The sequence below is a fragment of the Odocoileus virginianus genome, chromosome 32 (assembly GCF_023699985.2).
Source record: "Odocoileus virginianus isolate 20LAN1187 ecotype Illinois chromosome 32, Ovbor_1.2, whole genome shotgun sequence".
NCBI lineage: Eukaryota > Metazoa > Chordata > Mammalia > Artiodactyla > Cervidae > Odocoileus > Odocoileus virginianus.
Genome location: NC_069705.1, coordinates 6,453,219 through 6,471,429, shown reverse-complemented (window position 1 = coordinate 6,471,429; position 18,211 = coordinate 6,453,219). Strand labels below are relative to the sequence as shown.

General features: G+C 42.6%; 1 protein-coding gene across 10 annotated transcripts in view; it reads right to left on the bottom strand.

The window, feature by feature from the left end:
* Positions 1-18,211, bottom strand: part of THRB (thyroid hormone receptor beta) — a 415,008-nt gene that overhangs the window by 224,508 nt on the left and 172,289 nt on the right. For all 10 annotated transcript variants that reach the window (XM_070459836.1, XM_070459832.1, XM_070459834.1 and 7 more), the window contains exon 2: positions 9,497-9,568. The gene's annotated coding sequence lies outside the window, so the exon portion shown is untranslated. The remainder of the gene's footprint in view (positions 1-9,496; positions 9,569-18,211) is intronic.

Genomic DNA, 18,211 nt, shown 5'->3' with positions numbered 1-18,211 from the left:
AGAATGCAGGATGGACTTAGAGAGTAATTCTTTTAAGGAAACTTAGAAAGTTCAAGGAAATATTAAATAAAATTTAATAAAATAAAAAATTCAAGCTGAATATTTAATGGATCCCTGTGTGGGAAAAATAATTAAACATGAAAATAATGAAAGAGACTGCAAGGGAAAGGATATTCATATAAAGATATATTCATATAAGGATAAACTTATATGAATTAAGTTTTGAAACCCTAGGGCAACAGATAAAAATATAAGAGCAACTCATACTCATTCAATAGGTATTTACTAAGCATCTACTATATTCCAGGCATTATTTAGGTTTAGGTAATTATCTGTCTATCTACCTGCCTACATATCCATCCATCCATCCATCTAACAGATAAAGGTCTGTACAGACTTGTTGTCAAGGAGTCTACATTCTAGTGGATAGAGACTGATGTTTAACAAAACAAACTGTTAACACTTTGCATGGGAAAAGATGGAGAGTGCTATGGGAAAAAGAAAAGTAGAAATGAGAGAGAGAATTAGAAGTGCCAAGGGTTGTGCCTGTTGGGTGCCTGAAGTATTAAATAGGGTAGCCAGACCTCAGTGAAGGAGAAGATTCAAACAAAGACTTTCGAGAGGTGCGGGAATGAGCCCAGTGAGTGTCCTGGGGGAAGGGTGAGGCATTCCAGGCAGGGGGAACAACCATCTGCTACTAAAGCAAAGGCAAAGGCAAAATGGGAAAAACATATTTGTGGCACACGAGATGAGCAGAGAGATATCCTTAACAGGGAAAAGCGTTTTTGGAAACTGGTTAAAAAGATCAGTATCTTACAGAAAATGGGCAAATGGCATGAACAGAAATCTTGGCATGAAAGTCAATAAAATGAAGACTGAAACATATCCAGTCTTACAAGGAATTGAAAAAGTATACATTAAAGTAACCTCACTCTAGGGAAATCCAATTTGTGAAGATTAAATAATGTCAGTAAAGATGTGATGAACTGGACTCTCTTCACGGAAGCATACAATTACACAACATTTTGTGAAATATTAAGACAAAATCTGTGGAAAGGTATATTTATGGCAGCGCTGCTTATAATGACATGTAAATGATTAATACCTAGGTAACATCCAACCTGGTTTCTGGCCCAGCATTTATCTGTGGGCGCTTGAAGCCTCCATATGAATGCTCCATAAACACCTCCAAGTCCAATCATTTCCTGCAGCCACAATACCAATCCCCAAAGATCCCCCTCTTTTGCTTCAGTGAATGGTACCAATGTATATCCATACCTAAAACACAAACCCATCCTCCACGTCTTCTTTCTTGCTTCCTGAATTCTGTCATTCCCATGTCTCATCAATTCTACTTTTGTAATGTTTTCTGAGTCCATCTCTTATTCTCCATTTTCACCAGAATGGCCTTCGTTCAGCTCTCATCATTTTACACCTAAGCCAAGTAACAGCTGCTTACCTGGCCCTCGATAGCCAATCTCAGTTCCACCTCGTCCGTCCCTTCATTGCCATAGGACTCTTTCTAAAATATTAAACTGGGTCAAATCACTACTCCGTTTAAATTTTCAAATGGCCCCCTACTGCTGTCAGGTTAAAATCCAAACACCGTAGAGGCAAACTTGTGTGAGCTGACCCCTGGCCATCAGCTGTCATGTCCTGCCAGTCTAAACTCTTCACTCCGTCCATCATAATCTACCTGTGAATTACAGGCCACGCCTCTCCGTCTTCATCTATGCCATTGTCGCTGCTTGTCCTCCCCACCCCACAACCTTTACTGCTCACTAGACAACATCTCTTTTCCTTTTCAGACTCAACTGACACAAGATAAAATCTTTACTTTTAGTGTTGATCAGTCTGAGTTAGTGTATCTCAAAGTTAAGCATGCATCAGCCACCTGAATGGCTTGTCTAAGTTTCCAGAGTTTCCACCGCCAGAGGTTTTGAGTTGGTCGGTCTGGGGTGGGGCCTGAGAATCTGTATTTTAACAAGTTTCCAGGTGACACAGATGCTGTCTGTCCAAGGCCCACACTCTGAGAACCACTTGTCTGGAGAAGTCTTCACTGAAGAAACTCAAGTTTGGCTGGCTGCTCGCTTTTTCATTCATTAAACAAGGGTTTGCTCTGTGAATATGTGTCTATTTCATCTCATGAATTAGGTCAGGTGTTCTGCATAGAGGTATAAAGAGAATCTCTCTCTCTAATGGGAAGGAGGCAGCCAGGGCCCCGCCAGACATGTACAGTTCTGCAGGTTGGACACTGTGTAAATGGTGCCTAGTGACATAGTGCAGTTCATCCAGAGGTGATGGTCCTGGCCCTCAGAGAAGCAAGCCTTTGGTTTACAGAGCAGTGTGATGTATGGCATTATACAAAGAGGCATGGTTTTCTTTAAGACACGAGCAGAACCTCCAAACCCAGATATGCACTCGGGCAAAGGAGTCAGGAGAAGCTTGCTAGAGGATGTCATACTTTCATTGAGTGTGGAGAGGTGAGGAGAAGTTATTAGAGGGGAGGGGACAGCAGGGCTGGAAGGAAGCCTCACATTAGAGACACAGAAGTGGTATACGCGATGGCAAGTAGACCGCTGTGGACGGAGAAAAGAAAGTCAAGGCCTCCACTCACTTTGTCTGACAGCAGGGGCATCTGCTTAATTTGAAGAAAATTTTTTAAATTATGAAATATCACATATATTCACACATGTGCACAATGAAATATTTCACATATATATACATATATATTGATATATATACACACAATGGAATATTATTCGGCCACGAAAAGAATGGAATAGTGCCATTTGCAGCCATGTGGATGGACTTGGAAATTATCATATGAAGTGAAGTAAGTCAGACAGAGAAAGACAAAGGTCATATGATATTGTATATATGTGGAATCTAAAATACCACGCAAAACAGAAACAGACTCACAAGCTTAGAGAACAGACCTATGATTACCAAAGGGGAAACCTGGGGAGGGGTGGAATAAATCGGGAATATGAGATTAACATATGCACACTACTATATGTAAAATAGATAACCAATAGGACCTACTGTATAGCGTAAGGAATCTGTTTAATATTCTATAATAATCTAAATGGGGAAGGAATTTGAAAAAGAACAGACATGTACGACTGAATCACTTCATTGTACACCTGAAATCAACACAACATTGTTAATCAGCTATGCTCTGACATAAAGGAAAAAGAGTTTTTAGAAGGGATACAAGACAATATTACAGACACACATGGGCCCACCATTCAGCTTTGCTCTACTGGCTTCACCTCTCTCTTTATAATAAATAAAATAAGGGAACACGGTGACCTGTCTCCCTTTCTCTCCCCCCTCCCCCGCCTCTTCACCAAGCTAGCCACTATTTTACAGTTGGCGTCTTTTTCCCATGCATGTTTTTGTACTTTTACTACGTAAGTGTACAGGCATTTACATCTTAATGAGAGACTCTGTCCAGGACATTACAGCAGAAATTCCAGCGCTTGCCTCGACAGGCTTCCTGCGAAGAGACGGGGAACAGCGGGCAGCCAGCGCCCCACCAGACCAGCTCCTCTCCACCGGGTGGTGGGAAAAAGCAGGCCTCGGACTAGCTTCACATGATGCCACTGGGCGGTGCAGCGCGGAGGTCAGGGGAGAGGGGTGGGAATCAGAAAATCATGTTCTGCTTGTTCAGCTGATTTTAAAAGCAAAAAGGAAAACGCATGTTGCCTTGCAGTCAAAGATGTCAAACATGCAGGACTAAGAAAGTGGTACTGACCAACTCGGTCACTGTGCCCAGCCTGTTGGGTTACCTACACGTGTGTATACGTGGGTGTCCCATGTACCATGGATGCAAAGAGTTCCAAAACGCCCGGACTGTGGGCCTGGCTACATCCTATCAGCACCGCAGACGGGCTTTGATTTCGTTATCGGCAAAACGGCAAGACATGACTTGCTGCCCCTGGCTTAACAAAAGGGATGTGGTGATGGCATGGAGCTGAACTTCCTTCTCACCGGGAGCTCGTCATGAAAACTCTTGGGGTGTCCCTGGGGCTCCTAGTGGTAAAGAACCCACCTGCCAATGCATGAGACGTAAGAGAGGTAAGAGATGAGGGTTCAGTCCCTGGGTCAGGAAGATCCCCTAGAGGAGGGCATGGCAGCCCACTCCAGTGTTCTTGCCTGGAGCATCCCATGGACAGAGGAGCCAGGCGGGCTACAGTCCACGGGGTCACAAAGAGTCAGACCCGACTAAAGCGACTTAGCACAGCAATGAAAAGTCTGTACGGTTACCAAATGCATCATCCTTCTCCTCCTAAAGTTAAAGAAAGAAGAGACAGTGAGAGGAGAGAGATGGAGACAGAAAAACTGGTTTCCTTTTCAACTTTCCCATTTCCCCCAGCTTGATTTCTTATGACCCCTTCTTAGTGATATTACAACGCCTTCACCTCTTAGTTCCTTTAAAAGTCTACAATTTAGTTCCTTTTTCTTTTTCTTTTTTCTTTGTTTAGGGATGCCAAAGTTAGAAAATTATTGCAATTGGTGGGAGGAGCCCTAGAAAAGTTTTATGTTGTTTGTGTTGTGTGTATGCATACACTATTCATCTGTGCATTATTTATCTATTGTCCATAGACTGCATCATTAAATTTCCAGCCAATGTTCTGTATATAAAAACACCATGAGATTTTTTTTGTTTGTTTATCCAGATCCTGTTTCCTGGAAATTCAGCTAAATGTCTTTCCTGGGTTTCCATTCATATATATATGTATGTGTGTGTGCATATAATATATATGCACACATATATATATTTATTCACATATATGCACATACATGGGCTTCCCTGGTGGCTCAGGGGTAAAGAATCTACCTGCAATGCAGGAGACCCGGGTTTGATCCCTGGGTCGGGAAGACCCCCTGAGGGAGGGCATGGCAACCCACCCCAACACTCTTGCCTGGAGAATCCCATGGACAGAGGAGCCTGGTGGGCTACAGTCCACGGGGTCGCAAAGAGTTGGACATGACTGAGCGACTCAGCAGCAGCAGTAACGTACACACACACATATTCATATATACACATGTTTATGAATATAATGTATTTTTACACACATCCACACATCCCACAAACGTGTGTGTGTGTGTGTTTGTTGAAATGCAGTTTTGAACTGCATGGCTAATAAAAGAATATAATCTCCTTGGTCAATGCATTCTTCACAAATTCCATCACATCCGTCTCTCCTGACCCTAATGCCTCCTCAGTAACACAAAGCTCTTCACTACAGACTGGAGGCCTCCACTGCTTCCAGTTGGTTGCAAAATCAGCTCCTCCAAAGCTCCACCCTGGCCGTGCCTCTCCAGAACGGAAAAGCCTTTAACAGCTGTCTGACTGTGACCAATCTTCTAGGTGCTTCCATCCCATTCCTTTACAACCAGATCTCACGTTACTTGCGGATGCAAAGTACATTTTCCAGCTACATTTTTCAGATTCTTTTGCAACCAGGAGTTAGTAGATGAGACTGCAGGCAGAAACAGTGAGGGGAAATTCAGAGAAAGTCTCCTAGAGGGGAAAACCAGCTAGTATTGGGTGCCTTTTGCCCCCCTCTTCCCATCTTTCCTGCTGCCTTGAATTTATGTGTGAGGGCTAGAGATCTAGCAGCCATGTTGATCCAGGAGGTAACCCTGAAGATAAAGTCCCATGCTTGAGAACAGAAATCCAGAAAGATAGAAGGTACCTGAGTCCCTGATCATAACAGAACCACCCCCAACTGCCCTAGAGAGAAAAATAAATTTTGTGTGTTTTCACTGTTTTTTAAGATTTTAGGTGATAGGCAGACCCAAAATAGTCGTTTATTCTCTCTCTAATTCTAGCTATTTCTCTGCTCTGGCCAGTGTAATATGCTGATCAGTTTTTTCTTCTTCTTTAAAAATTTTATTTATTTTTTAATTGGAGGATAATTGCTTTACAAGATGGTGTTGGTTTTTGCCACACATCAACACAAATCAGCCATGGGTATACATGTTTCCTTCCCTCTGCCATCCCTGTCATTTTCCAGTCCATTCTGCCCATCTGTTTTGTCACCGAGTACCAGATCTTCTTGAGACAAGAGCTTACAGAGAGAAAGGTCTGCATTTGAGCCCAGCCCTACCGCTCCGACATCCTCAGCATCGTTCCTTACGCCTCCCCCTGTTACCTTGTCTGGAAATTGAGAAGAAGAAGATGCGCGTTAAAGGCTTTCCTGTTTTTCTTTCACACAGTTTCTTAGTTGTTAATGGCCCCAAGGCATCAGCAAAGACAATAATTGAGAGAGGGAGAAGGAGATAAAATTCAAATCAGGTTGTGTTCCCACTTGTTCACAGCCCTCATCAGCCATTTAGGGGTTGAAAAGGTTCAGGTTGCTAATTTTCAAAAGTCAGAGGGAAAAAATATCAACCAACCTATCAACCAACCGGACTTCAGTTATTGACATTTTACTCTCATTCTTATGTATAACTGAAATCTGAGTAAACATATGTTGCATTTTCCAAACACCCCTGGCCCTGTAGATAAATGCACACATACATACATACACACAGAGATTTCAAGAACGTTGGCCCTCAGGGAATCACTTGTCCCAAGTCCCTGGAATGGAGAAGTCACACAATTCTTGGTATTTGCCATTTGGATAAATTGACTCATAATGAATGACTTGAAGAAACAGCTCCTTTTAAATGGCACTGAATTGCAAAAAAGCAAATTCTGCTCAGACTCTTCCATCCTGCAATTTCATTTCTGCTCTTATGCACATTAACCTAAATTGGCTGGATACAAATCTTGCTGAATTAAATTTGATTTGATGAGAACATTTGCGTGTCCGTGCAGGCAGAGTGCAGCATGTGTGGGTTTCTAGAATGTTATTTAAAATGTTCTTTGACGAATGATTCAGCTTTGCCATAGCTCCAAGAGTGAACTAAATTTTTGGTTCTGTGGATGCATCTTGTGAATGAACTAGATCATGGCCCTTTGCTGGGAAGTCACTGAAGGAGCAGTTTGTTTTTTCCTGAAGAAAAGCCACACAGCCTCGGAGGTGGGAACACGGGATACAATGAACCCCCTGGACCACTCTGAGATCGGCTGAACCCACGGATGCGGAGCCCAGGGATAAGGAGGGTCAACTCTACTGCATCATCGTGTCGACTTGAGGGCCTTGGGCATCTGTGGATTTGGGTGTACCGAGGGCCTGGAACTACATTGTGCCTTTAAATCCTCACTGCCTCAGCCTCCTGTGACCCTCTCTCACCATCTCCCGACACTGTTTAAAACCCCCTCCTGGCTCTTCTCAGTCTGGCTTCCTCATCAAGCTCTAATTGGCAGGCCTGGCCACTGGGTCTGATCTGCCTGGGCCCAGGACACCAGCAAGTGTTTCAACCCAAACGATAACCTTCCACGTTACTGCCGGACTTTCTAAAACACACAAACAGAAAAACTCAAATAGATTTGGCTCCAAGTATTTCTGGGGGAGAAATGTCCATTTTAAAGGATGCTTTATTCAGGTCACTAAAGGCCGGAATTCCAACCTGTCACCAGAAGTTCTACTCTGAAAAGATACAGAAGAAGGAATCTTACATTTCACAGGTCCCAAAAGAGTATTCAGATGAAAGAGCAGAGGTTAAAAAATTATGGACAATTTCCCGAGCATTATCCACAGTCCATGTCCAAGAAATGCATGAATCAAGTATTGTACTTGGGACCTCCACCCCAGAAATCCCCTACATTCTCCTTTAGCAGCATTACGGGCCAGAAGGTATTCAGGGGTTCTGTTGCCTGAAATACTCTGAGAATTTTTTTTTCCTAGTTTTGGAAATTATTGAACAAAGCAAGTGTTGGAAAAGCAGCGTGGCCTCTTGTCTTCTCCAACTTTGCATAATGACTATAAACCCCACTCAACAAAGAGAGCACACGGCTTAAAGAAAGACCATCAGTATTTTCAGTATTTCAGGAACTTCTCAGTAATTTTTTTGCTCTCAGCTAGTTTTTTTTTTTTTTGCTTTGTTTTCCTTTGTTGCTTTCATTTGTTAACAGAGGTAGAATTTATGTATAGCAAAAAGGAAGCGGGTTTTGACAAATGCCATGCAGCACACACGTCTATGAAGACAGACATTTCTATCACCCCAGAAAATTCCCTGTGCCCCTGCCTAGCCAAGCTGGTCTCTCCCCAAAGTAGCCACTATTTTGATTGCTATCACCGCAGAATAGCTGTGCCTTTTTCAGAACAAGGTAAAAATGGATGAACACAGTGTAGTTTTTAAGTGACTGATGTCTCATGTTTTAAGCATCTATAAAACACCTCTTGGCTTCCTTATCTGCAAATTGAGGGGTCTGCCCCGTGAAAACAGTGGGCAAGTCCTCTGAGGTTTCCCGGGGGCCTGAGAAGCCACCTTCATTGCAGGTGGGCGGCGTGCAGGCAGAAGCGTGGGCTTCCCGCCTCCCAGCGGAACTACTGTACTTTTCCGTATCTTACAAATTGCGTTTCACTGGAAGACTGCATTCAAGTGTTCTTTGTAAAAAAAAGAAAAATTTAAAAAGTTGGAGAAGTGCAGGTCTAGCCGATTCTTACTGATCCCTCTCCCTGGAACCTTCTATAAATCACAAATCGTGTTTCTGATATGAGAGCCGGGACTGGCCCCCTGGAGGGAAGGCTGCTAGACAGCGGCAGCCCGAGGAGGGGCCCCCGGGCGGCCAGGGCCCCGAGCTCTGTAATATTAGCACTGGCGACAATCAGATAGCGCCACCCCAACCCAGGCAGCCGGACAATAGGCCAGAGGCGCTGGCGATGGCAGGCACAAAGACAGCATTCAGAGGGCCCGGCTCCACTGCCAGCCACGGCTGTCCAGACGCCACAGACCCTGGCCCAGCCGGAATGTCACCTCGCCGCCAGAAAGCCATCTTTCCTGGTTAGCTTTTAAACTGCTAAAAATAATAAACACAGAAAGGAAAGTGCTGACACAATCTTAACTGCGGAGACAAACTGAAACCGTTGTTATAATAATGTCAACAAACTGGGTTCCAAATGACATCCTAGCATTCCAAATATTTCTCGACTTCGGGGGACCGAAGGGAGGCTGCGGGGCTTGTCTGTGTGGGAAATGGGTCTTCACTGCACCGTTGCTCTCGGCTACCTGACTTGCTCCAACCCAGGGTAGAGATGCGATCCTTCTGCCTTCATTAGCACTCAAGGAAGAGAGGTTGGAGGGAACTCTGGTTCTCCATTCAGCAATTTTTCACATAACAAATGACAAGTGGTCTCCTTTCTCTCTGTGCCCAATTATTACTTTTTCTCCCCAAATGAATTTGAAGCATCCTTTTCTCCATTATGTTTATTTTTAACCTGCTGAATGCTTTGCGTTTCTCCTTAATAACTACAGAGTTCAAAACTATCTTAAATAACAACACCAGCAATGCATAAACGAAAAGATCACTCCCAGAATGCTGCAAAGTGACAATCATAAAATCACAAATCTGGAAACAAGTGTAACATCTGACCTGCCGATCCATGAAACCCCGTGTGGAACTTGGCACCCAGGCAGGACGGCCAGTGGGAGGGAGACTGCAGATCTGGAAAAAGAGAAACACAAGAAGATAAATAAAAGTGTTTTTTTTTTTTAAAGTTCCCCAACATTTGCTTAATCCGCCACTGTTCTTCTTTCTATGTTTGAATAGGGTCTGGTTTCAGAGCTGTCTCTGATTTTGAATACATGCAAATAGACTTAGATAAAATCCCATTCCACAGAGGAGCCAGTTTCAGAGAAAAGGACTTTAACACAGGGATTCTAATAACACAGTATGGGATGGGACAGGGTTTCTGAGTCCCAAGGACCTACTTTCCTATGCACAGGATCCCCGGCCTTGGAAGAGGTCTAAAAGGCAAATGTGAATCTTAAACAATTTAGAACTTCTGTGCTAAACACTGCCCAGCTGGGTGTCAGAGGATGGTCCCCAGGGTAGGTCCTAACACGCTTCGGCCGTGCCCCTGTGAGTCAGCAGGGGGTGGGGCCGAGAGGACCCCATGGAGATGCTGGATGGTGTCAAGTGCAGTGATGCTGGGGATACTTCCCCTGGGTCTTCTAAACAGATGAAAGAGCAAGAGATGACGCCTCCAAGTGCCTGTCTGCACAGCAAGCGAGGGGCTGCTCTTTCAGTGACTGTAGTCCCATGACTGTGGCTGCTGTGAGGAGCTTAGAAATCAGGGGGACGCAGAGGTTGGTGAGGGCAAGACAAACATCTGGTTCCCCTCTACCCAGAACGGACCACGGACAGCATTTTGTTATTATCGGCTCTTTTTAAAAAAGCAAACAAAATGGAGCATAGGTATCATCTCCTTGACGACCTGCTCTAAGATCAGGTCACCAGTTTGTTTGTATCTTTCCAGTAGGCTTTTTTTTTTTCTTTAAACACTTACAATATAAGTACCCAGGACAAGGAACAGTGTTTGCATGTTCGTAACTCACGTGTACGATGTGCATATATGTACATGCATCTGTCATCCTGCAGTTGGACCCAGTGTTATGTGTGTGATCTGACCATGCTGAGAGCGCTAAGTCTGAGCTCAGTCTGAGCTCATTGCCCTTCCACCTGGTACCATCAAAGCCGCTGCCATGCTGTTAAAGTGTGTGCTGCTTAGGCGTGTGTGCATATGCGGGTGTGCGTGTGCAAGTTTTCTCGGCAACTCCACTCAGCTTCTCAAGATGCTGCTCTTTCTTCGATACTCTGGCTCCGTGCAGAGTGAACACTAGGTGTGCTAAAAGGCAAAACGTTTGCTAACAATTCATCTGCTTATTATAAATCTTCTTCCCCCTTCAAACAATATTAAAGAACGGCCAAGGCAGGAAGAAGTTTGTGTTTGTAACCCCTGTGGCTTTAAGTGTGAGTAGATATACCACGTTTCAACCACTACCTTCAACACTAACACCTAAAAACAAACTTTGCCTTTGTATGAAAATAATATTGAATCTCAACTTATTTTTTGAAGGTATAAATCTGACTTGGATTTTAAAGAATATGCATGAAACCTGAGTCAGTGAAAACAACCTAAACATTCTCAATACTTAATAATAATAATAATAAGCAGTTTAATGTATAAGGCTTCTTAAGCACATTTTGTGGGCTGGGTTCACTAATGTTCTCACCTAATTTCATTAATTTAATCCTGACAATGCTTGTATGAGGTAGGCATTATTAATAACCCTGTTGTTCCCATGAGGAAAAAAGAGGCAGAGAAAGGTTTAAAATTTTGTCCAAAGGCAAACTGTAAAAAAGAGACTAGCTGGGACTCTCACTCAGGCAGTAAGACGTCAGGGATCTCATTCTGAATTACCGAGAACAAGCTCAGGTTTAAAGATGAAAACATCAGCGAGGAAAACTGGAAAACAGTGTCACTGCGGCGGCTTCCAAGTTTTGCTATAATACAAACGGACAGCATCTCTCTCACGGTGTGGTTCAAACCAAGAACAAACCAAATTAGGGTTCTCCAAGCAGACAAATTCAAAGCAATTTCCTAGTGATGAAGGAAATTTAAAGTAGCAAGGTCAAGCCCCAGACCCTTCCAACGTAAACAGCCCCATCTTTAATTCTTCTTCTCTTCAGAAAACAGGGAGCTGTGGATTTGCTCATGGCTCAAAGAAGGCATCCCGGTTTGTTTATACAGATTCAAAGCAAAAATGAGAATCACTCCTTGGGACAACTTTAGCCTAGAACGTGTGTTCTTGACACACTTTCAATTGGGACACAAATATATTAGCAGTGTGGTTATTTTGTACTTCCAAAAGATTCCGTTTTATAACTGATTCATATTTATGTTTGGAAGACGTTTATTTCTGGGCATGAAACAGTTCATTTTGCTAAGCCATCTGACCTGAGGTAAGGTTGGCACCATTTCCCGTGACTGCTCCCAAATAATGCAAATTGAAGGTTAAAGGATAAATAAAGCTCCTTTAACTTGGTTTATTAATATGTTATTTATAAATGACTCTTTACTTGGTCTATTTTTTTTTAGCCTGTAACTATGTACAAATGAACTCTAAAGAGTGAACTAGGGAATACATAATGTGTATTTTATTGCAAAGTTTTCATTTAAAAAGGGTTCTTCTTAGAGCGAAAACTGAATGTCGTCTTCCTCCCTGCCTTTGGGTCTCAGGTCTCTGGTCTGAGCCCATAGAGCCTGATGCTGACCAAGTCCATTGCACTCACGGCACATCCTCAGCCCTCCCTGCCCCTTGCAGCTGCTCTTCCCAAGAGGCTCAGTCCTGCCTCCTTTAAGTGTGATTTCGGCATGCAACTTGCTTCAGCCAATGGCACGTTAGCAAGTATGCCGCATGGAGAAGTCTGGAAAAGTTCTTGCTACGTTTATGTCTTTTCTTTGCTCCTCTGTAACTGCCGTGAGAACGCACCGGGGCTAGCCTGTCATGCCTGAGAAACACAGAACGGAGCTGACTCATGCCTCATCCAAGACCATTCTAGACCAGCCTAGACTAGCCAAGCCCCCCTCCACAGGAGAGCACCCAAGATGCTCAGAACCACTCAGCCGGCCACAGATGTCTAGGAACGAGGACAGTCCTGCTTTTTTATTTGTTTGTTTGACATATAAATTCAAATTCCAACAATTCACTTCTCATATGCTTTATACCTTTCATTTGCATCTGTTAGTAAGCCTTCTCAGTTCCTTTCTTATCGCTTATCGCATTATTATAAAAAGGGAGTAAATGCATAAAGTCTAGCAAAAAATCAATTCCTTAGGCCTGTTATCCCTCTTGTCCCCCAGTGCAGGTCCTGCCCTCAGGGGGCAGCCTCTCAGTCACACCTGGGCCCCCTGTGATGGACAGGATACTACACAAGGCATTCACTGGTACAGACAGCTCCATCTGCAGGAATATCTGAGAGTCAGAACAGACACTGGGCTTGAAGGTTACAAAGGGCCTGAACAGACCGAAAAGGATGTTCAGGGAGCAGCAGCCGTGGGAGCAAAGTGCACCAACCGTGGAGGGAGGGAGCAAGTGTCCCGGTTACACGGAGAGGTTGCATACTTGGGAGGAGGACGCAGGGGAGGAGGACAGGCAAAAAAGCTGCAAAGGCGAGAACGTGAAAGAGCTGGGACCACTGAAAAGAAAGGATAATTATGTGATGCATGTGCATGCTGTTACTCGGTGTGACCCCATGGACTGTAGCCCGCCAGGCTCCTCTGTCCCTGAGATTTTCCAGGCAAGAACACTGGAGTGGGTTGCCATTTCCTTCTCCAATTATGTGATGTAACAGGTGCTAATTATCCCTACAATAGTAATCATCTTACTATATATAAATGTGTCAATGTATCATGTTACACACCTTAACACACAGTGTTATATGCCAAATACATTTTGATTAAAAAAAAGAGCTTGGAGCCCAATCCAAGCAGATTTGACTTCTTTTTGTTCTGAAGGCAGTGGGGAAATGAATTGGTTCTGAGCAGAGAGCAATATGACCCAAATCATGTGTTAGAAATATTACTCTGATAAAACCTTGTGGGGTAGATGAGAGGGAGAGAAACAGATGAGGGGTTTGTAAGTCAGCACAGACCTCGGGGAGCTCACAACCTTCCTGAACACACTGACAGGAGTCTACGTAGACATTGCGTTTTCCTAGAAATGGGACAGAGCTTTCACATGGTTTTCAGCAGCGCCCATGATGCTTGACCTTATCAAACACTGTAAACGCCAGAAGCAGGGCATGATCTCGACAGCAGGGTCAAAACTGCAACAGCGGCAATGGGAATGGAAAGGGGCAAACAGCATAAACATTCGTAAGGCATTATCTCAAATAATCTATTAACAGATGAACAGGAAGAGAAATGAAACAAGCGAGAGATACTAAAAGGTCTGATTCTGTAAATGAAGTATAATGTATAAAAATACTGAATCACTGTGCTGCACACCTGGAACAGATACAATATTGCAAATCAACTATAATTTTTTTTAAAAAGGGAACAGAGAAAGTAAATAAAAGGTTTAATTCTGGGCTATTTCCACCTGCTGTTCCTTTCTGCTCCCTATGAAATGGAGGAAGCAACTCATGTTTCCAAGATACCATAAAGAGTTCCTAAGTTAAAAATTTCCAAGATAAACACAAGGCATGGGCATCACTGTGGTCCCCTTCCCATGTCATCACAGATATTACTAATCAAATGCAAGCTTTCCATCCTGCTGAGTCCAAACACAATCTCCAAACCCCTCTCAACTAGCTCCCTTCCGAGGCAGCCACTGTCTTTTTTCTAGAGTGACCATCTTTATTTATAGCATTCACTTTCTTTGGTTTCATAAAGATGAAGCACCAATAAATGGATGTACTTAGCATAAGGTATTAATACAAATAGGATCAGTATATACATACTTATATGCATATTTCCCACATATGGGAAACTTACACAATCAGGTCACCTGCTAGATCTTATTCAAGTTTATGAGTTCACTTAATGTTAACTCAAAGCAATTAAATATAGATTTGAATGAAGCTGAATTAGGGGGAAATTTTTGGTATGCATGAAAACTTACTCTATTATTAAATAATCATAGTAAAAGTTGAAAATTAGCACATGTCATCATAATCAACCGCTAGTGATCCCACTGTGTGGTGAAGTCTTGGGCAAGTAGGTATGTAATGTTACCACAAGCCATCCTTATATCAAAGTGTGATGAGTTGGTTGGTATTTGAAAGTCACTAGAGCAGTTTTCTAATTTGGGGCCTTTTCCATATGACATTTGAGGTGTCATCATCAGTTGCCTTCTATATAGGACCATAATAAAGACAGATTCAGATAAGCCAAACTTTTTCTACTTGTACTTTTGACCAACAAGAAGGTAATTGCTATCTATATGGACATGAAGACTCCCTGCTCCCTTCAACCCCAAACCCCATAGTTTAATCTCTTCAATTCCAAAGACACATCTTTTAGAAACTTGTATATATATATAAATATTCCAAGAAAAAGAAAAGAAAAAAACTCTAATGGAAAAAATTCCCAGCAGTAATTATTTGACCATGACCCACAATAAGAAGTTTGTCTTAACCTATAACACATGCCCATATATTTAGATGTGTCCCAGGTGGCACTAGTGGTAAAGAACCTGCCTGCCAATGCAGGAAATGTAAGAGACGCGGGTTCAGTCCCTGGGTCATGAAGATCCCCTGGAGGAGGGCATGGCAGTCCACTCCAGTATTCTTGCCTGGAGAATCCCCATGGACAGAGGAGCCTGGTGGGCTACAGAACATCAGGCAGAAAAGAGTCAGGCACGACTGAAGCGACTTAGCATGCACACGCACATGCATATCCAACTAAAACAAAAGGTCCGTTAAGATCATGTTCTTGCTCATGTGATGTATTTGGATATTTTCTATTTCATTAACACTATCCTATTCTTCATAATATACTATTTTATTAAAGAAAAATTACTAATAACCTACTAAATTGATGTCCTCACCCACAAATAGGGCCCAACCCACAGTTTAAAAGGCACTACTGTAGCAAAGTAAAGTACCCCGACTTTGTTCACCAATGTAAACATATCCACAAAAGATCAATCCTGGGCAACTTAGCAGGAAAAAAAAAAAATCTCTTGGCTCTCTGTCTAGTATCCTGGATGAAACTAAGGTTTGCTGAGCCAATTTTTGTACTTGGTGGTTGACAATGAGTGAACACTGAAAGGCAGAGATCAAATCCCCACTCTCCTTCTCAACACATCTCTTCCGCTGGGTCATTTGTGCCGTGCAAGTATCAAGCTATTCAATTTTGCTGTCATTTACTGTTCTTTTTCCAACAGCAATGGAAACGCAGGATCAGCTTACTGTCTCCTCTCTCAGGTAGAATTCGATTATTCTCTCTCCTGCCCCTTTGAACAAAGATGGCATTCATCCATCTGGAAAACCACCCCCAGGGGATCTGCAAACAAAACCTGGCAGGAAAACCACTACCCACGAAGGAGCAACAGCAGAACTGGGTGTTGAGGATCTCTGTCCGGATTACAGACCAGAGCGAACTTTGTAATGATTCTTTTGACCAAGTATACACAGTTGGAATTGGAGCAATGTAATTAACTATAAAGACAAATAGTAAGAGGCTACATGCCTCCAAATTCAGAGGCAGCTACCCTCAAGAAATCTATTTCTTAAAAGATTAAAAACTATTTCCTCTTTCTAAAAGGAAAAAAGTGAACAAGGACTACAGAATCATCGTTTCAGAGAATCCTTAGAGGCTTTCTTGCCAGTCCTCCGGTGCCAGAATATTCTTTCTTACCTGTGACTTCTTTAACATTCACACACTTACTGTGTGCCCTTTCCCACTCATCCAACTAGTAAAATGTTAGTGAGGGCATCAAAAGCCTGAAGTTTTTCACTTCCACATTCTTTTATTCAACACGTCTTCTTCTTTGAATTTATCTTAAATAAATGATTATGGATATATACCCATAATCATTTATACACACACACACACACACACACATTCACACACATGAAGCCTCAGTGACAAAGATGCTTATGTAATGTTATCTATAATGGCAAAGGGCTCAAATAATATACAATTAATTGCTAAAGTGGCCATCTTTGAGTGGTGGGTTATTGGGATTCAAATGTTATTCTGTATGGTAAGTTACTTCACTCATGTCCAACTCTTTGCGACCCCATGGACTATAGCCCACCAGGCTCCTCTGTCCATGGATTCTCCAGGCCAGAATACTGGAGGGGGTTGCCATGACCTCCTCCAGGGGATCTTCCTGACCCAGGGATCGAACCTGCATCTTTTACATCTCCTGCGTTGGCAGGCAGATTCTTCACCACCAGCACCACCTGGGAAGCCCTTATTCTGTATGGTGGTGTGTGGTTTAGTTGCTAAGTAGTGTCCGACTCTTGTGACCCCATGGACTGCAACCTGCCAGGCTCCTCTGTCCATGGGATTCTCTGGGTAAGAACACTGGTGTGGGTATGGAGTGGGTACTGCTATTTCCTTCTCCAGGGGATCTTCCCGACTCAGGGATCAAATCTGTGTCTCCTGCATTGCAGGCAGATTCTTTACCAACTGAGCTATGAGGGAAGCCCATATATTCTGTATACTTAACCATATTTTCCAAATTTTCCAAAATAAAGACAAAGGAATTGAAAAGAACACAAAGCAAATGAAAAGTGCTTGTTCTTATTACTGAGACACTGGTGAATCTCCAGGCACATGTATGATCAGGCTCTGAGACACTATAATATTTCATAAAATTGAATATCTATCTATATATGTGTGTATGTATATACACATATATATTTATGAACAGAAATTTCATCCTCAGACTCAACAGAAATGCATGCACATGTTCACCAAAAGATCTATACAAAAATGTCTATAGCTGTACTTCTCATAGCCCAAACTGGAAACAATTAAAAATATTCATCACCCAGTAGAAAGGATATATGCCCACAATGAAATATAAATCTCAAATGATGGAATGCCTCACAAACATAATATTGAGCAAAAACAAGTCAGACATAAGGAGTACATGCTACATGAGCCCCTTACATAAAACTCAAAAAAAAGCGAAACTAATCCATAGTTTTAGAATTCAGGAAAATTCAGTCTTTGGGAGGAGAAACTGAGGGGGAAGAGGGACAGTTTATTCTTCCTGTCACTGTTCAATTTCACGATGTGAATGGTGGCTGGCTACATGGGTGCTTGTGCTTTGTGAGAATGTATCAGGCAGCATGCTGATAACTTGTATAATTAGTCGCAACACATTAAGAGTTCCCGGAACCATTTTCCGGAGTAACCCCCATTTTTAATGTAACGGATGCATTCATTTTACTGTATGTTTTAATGGAACGTATGCACATTTTGCTTCAAAAATAAGTTTATTTATGAGACTTTAACAAATAGCTCATGTTTCCCACTTAGCAGTCTTAAAAACATTGACATACATGGTAAAGAGCCGTGACAGGACCTAAAGTACAGATAGGATAAATTGCAGGCATCTTGTGGAGTGTAGAGCAATGCTGTCACTTATGTGAAGTGGAAAGAAACTGCCTTAAATTACCAGAGTCTTCTGTAAAGAGCTTGTTTAGCATGTTATTCATTTTTCCTCTTTGTAAAGAATAGCAAAAAAATTTTTGTGTGTGTGCATAGCTGCAGGAAATGACCAGCAAAATTTGTATAATGTTTTCCTCTTACAACTGGCTTCTAGAAAACTCAGCCCTAAA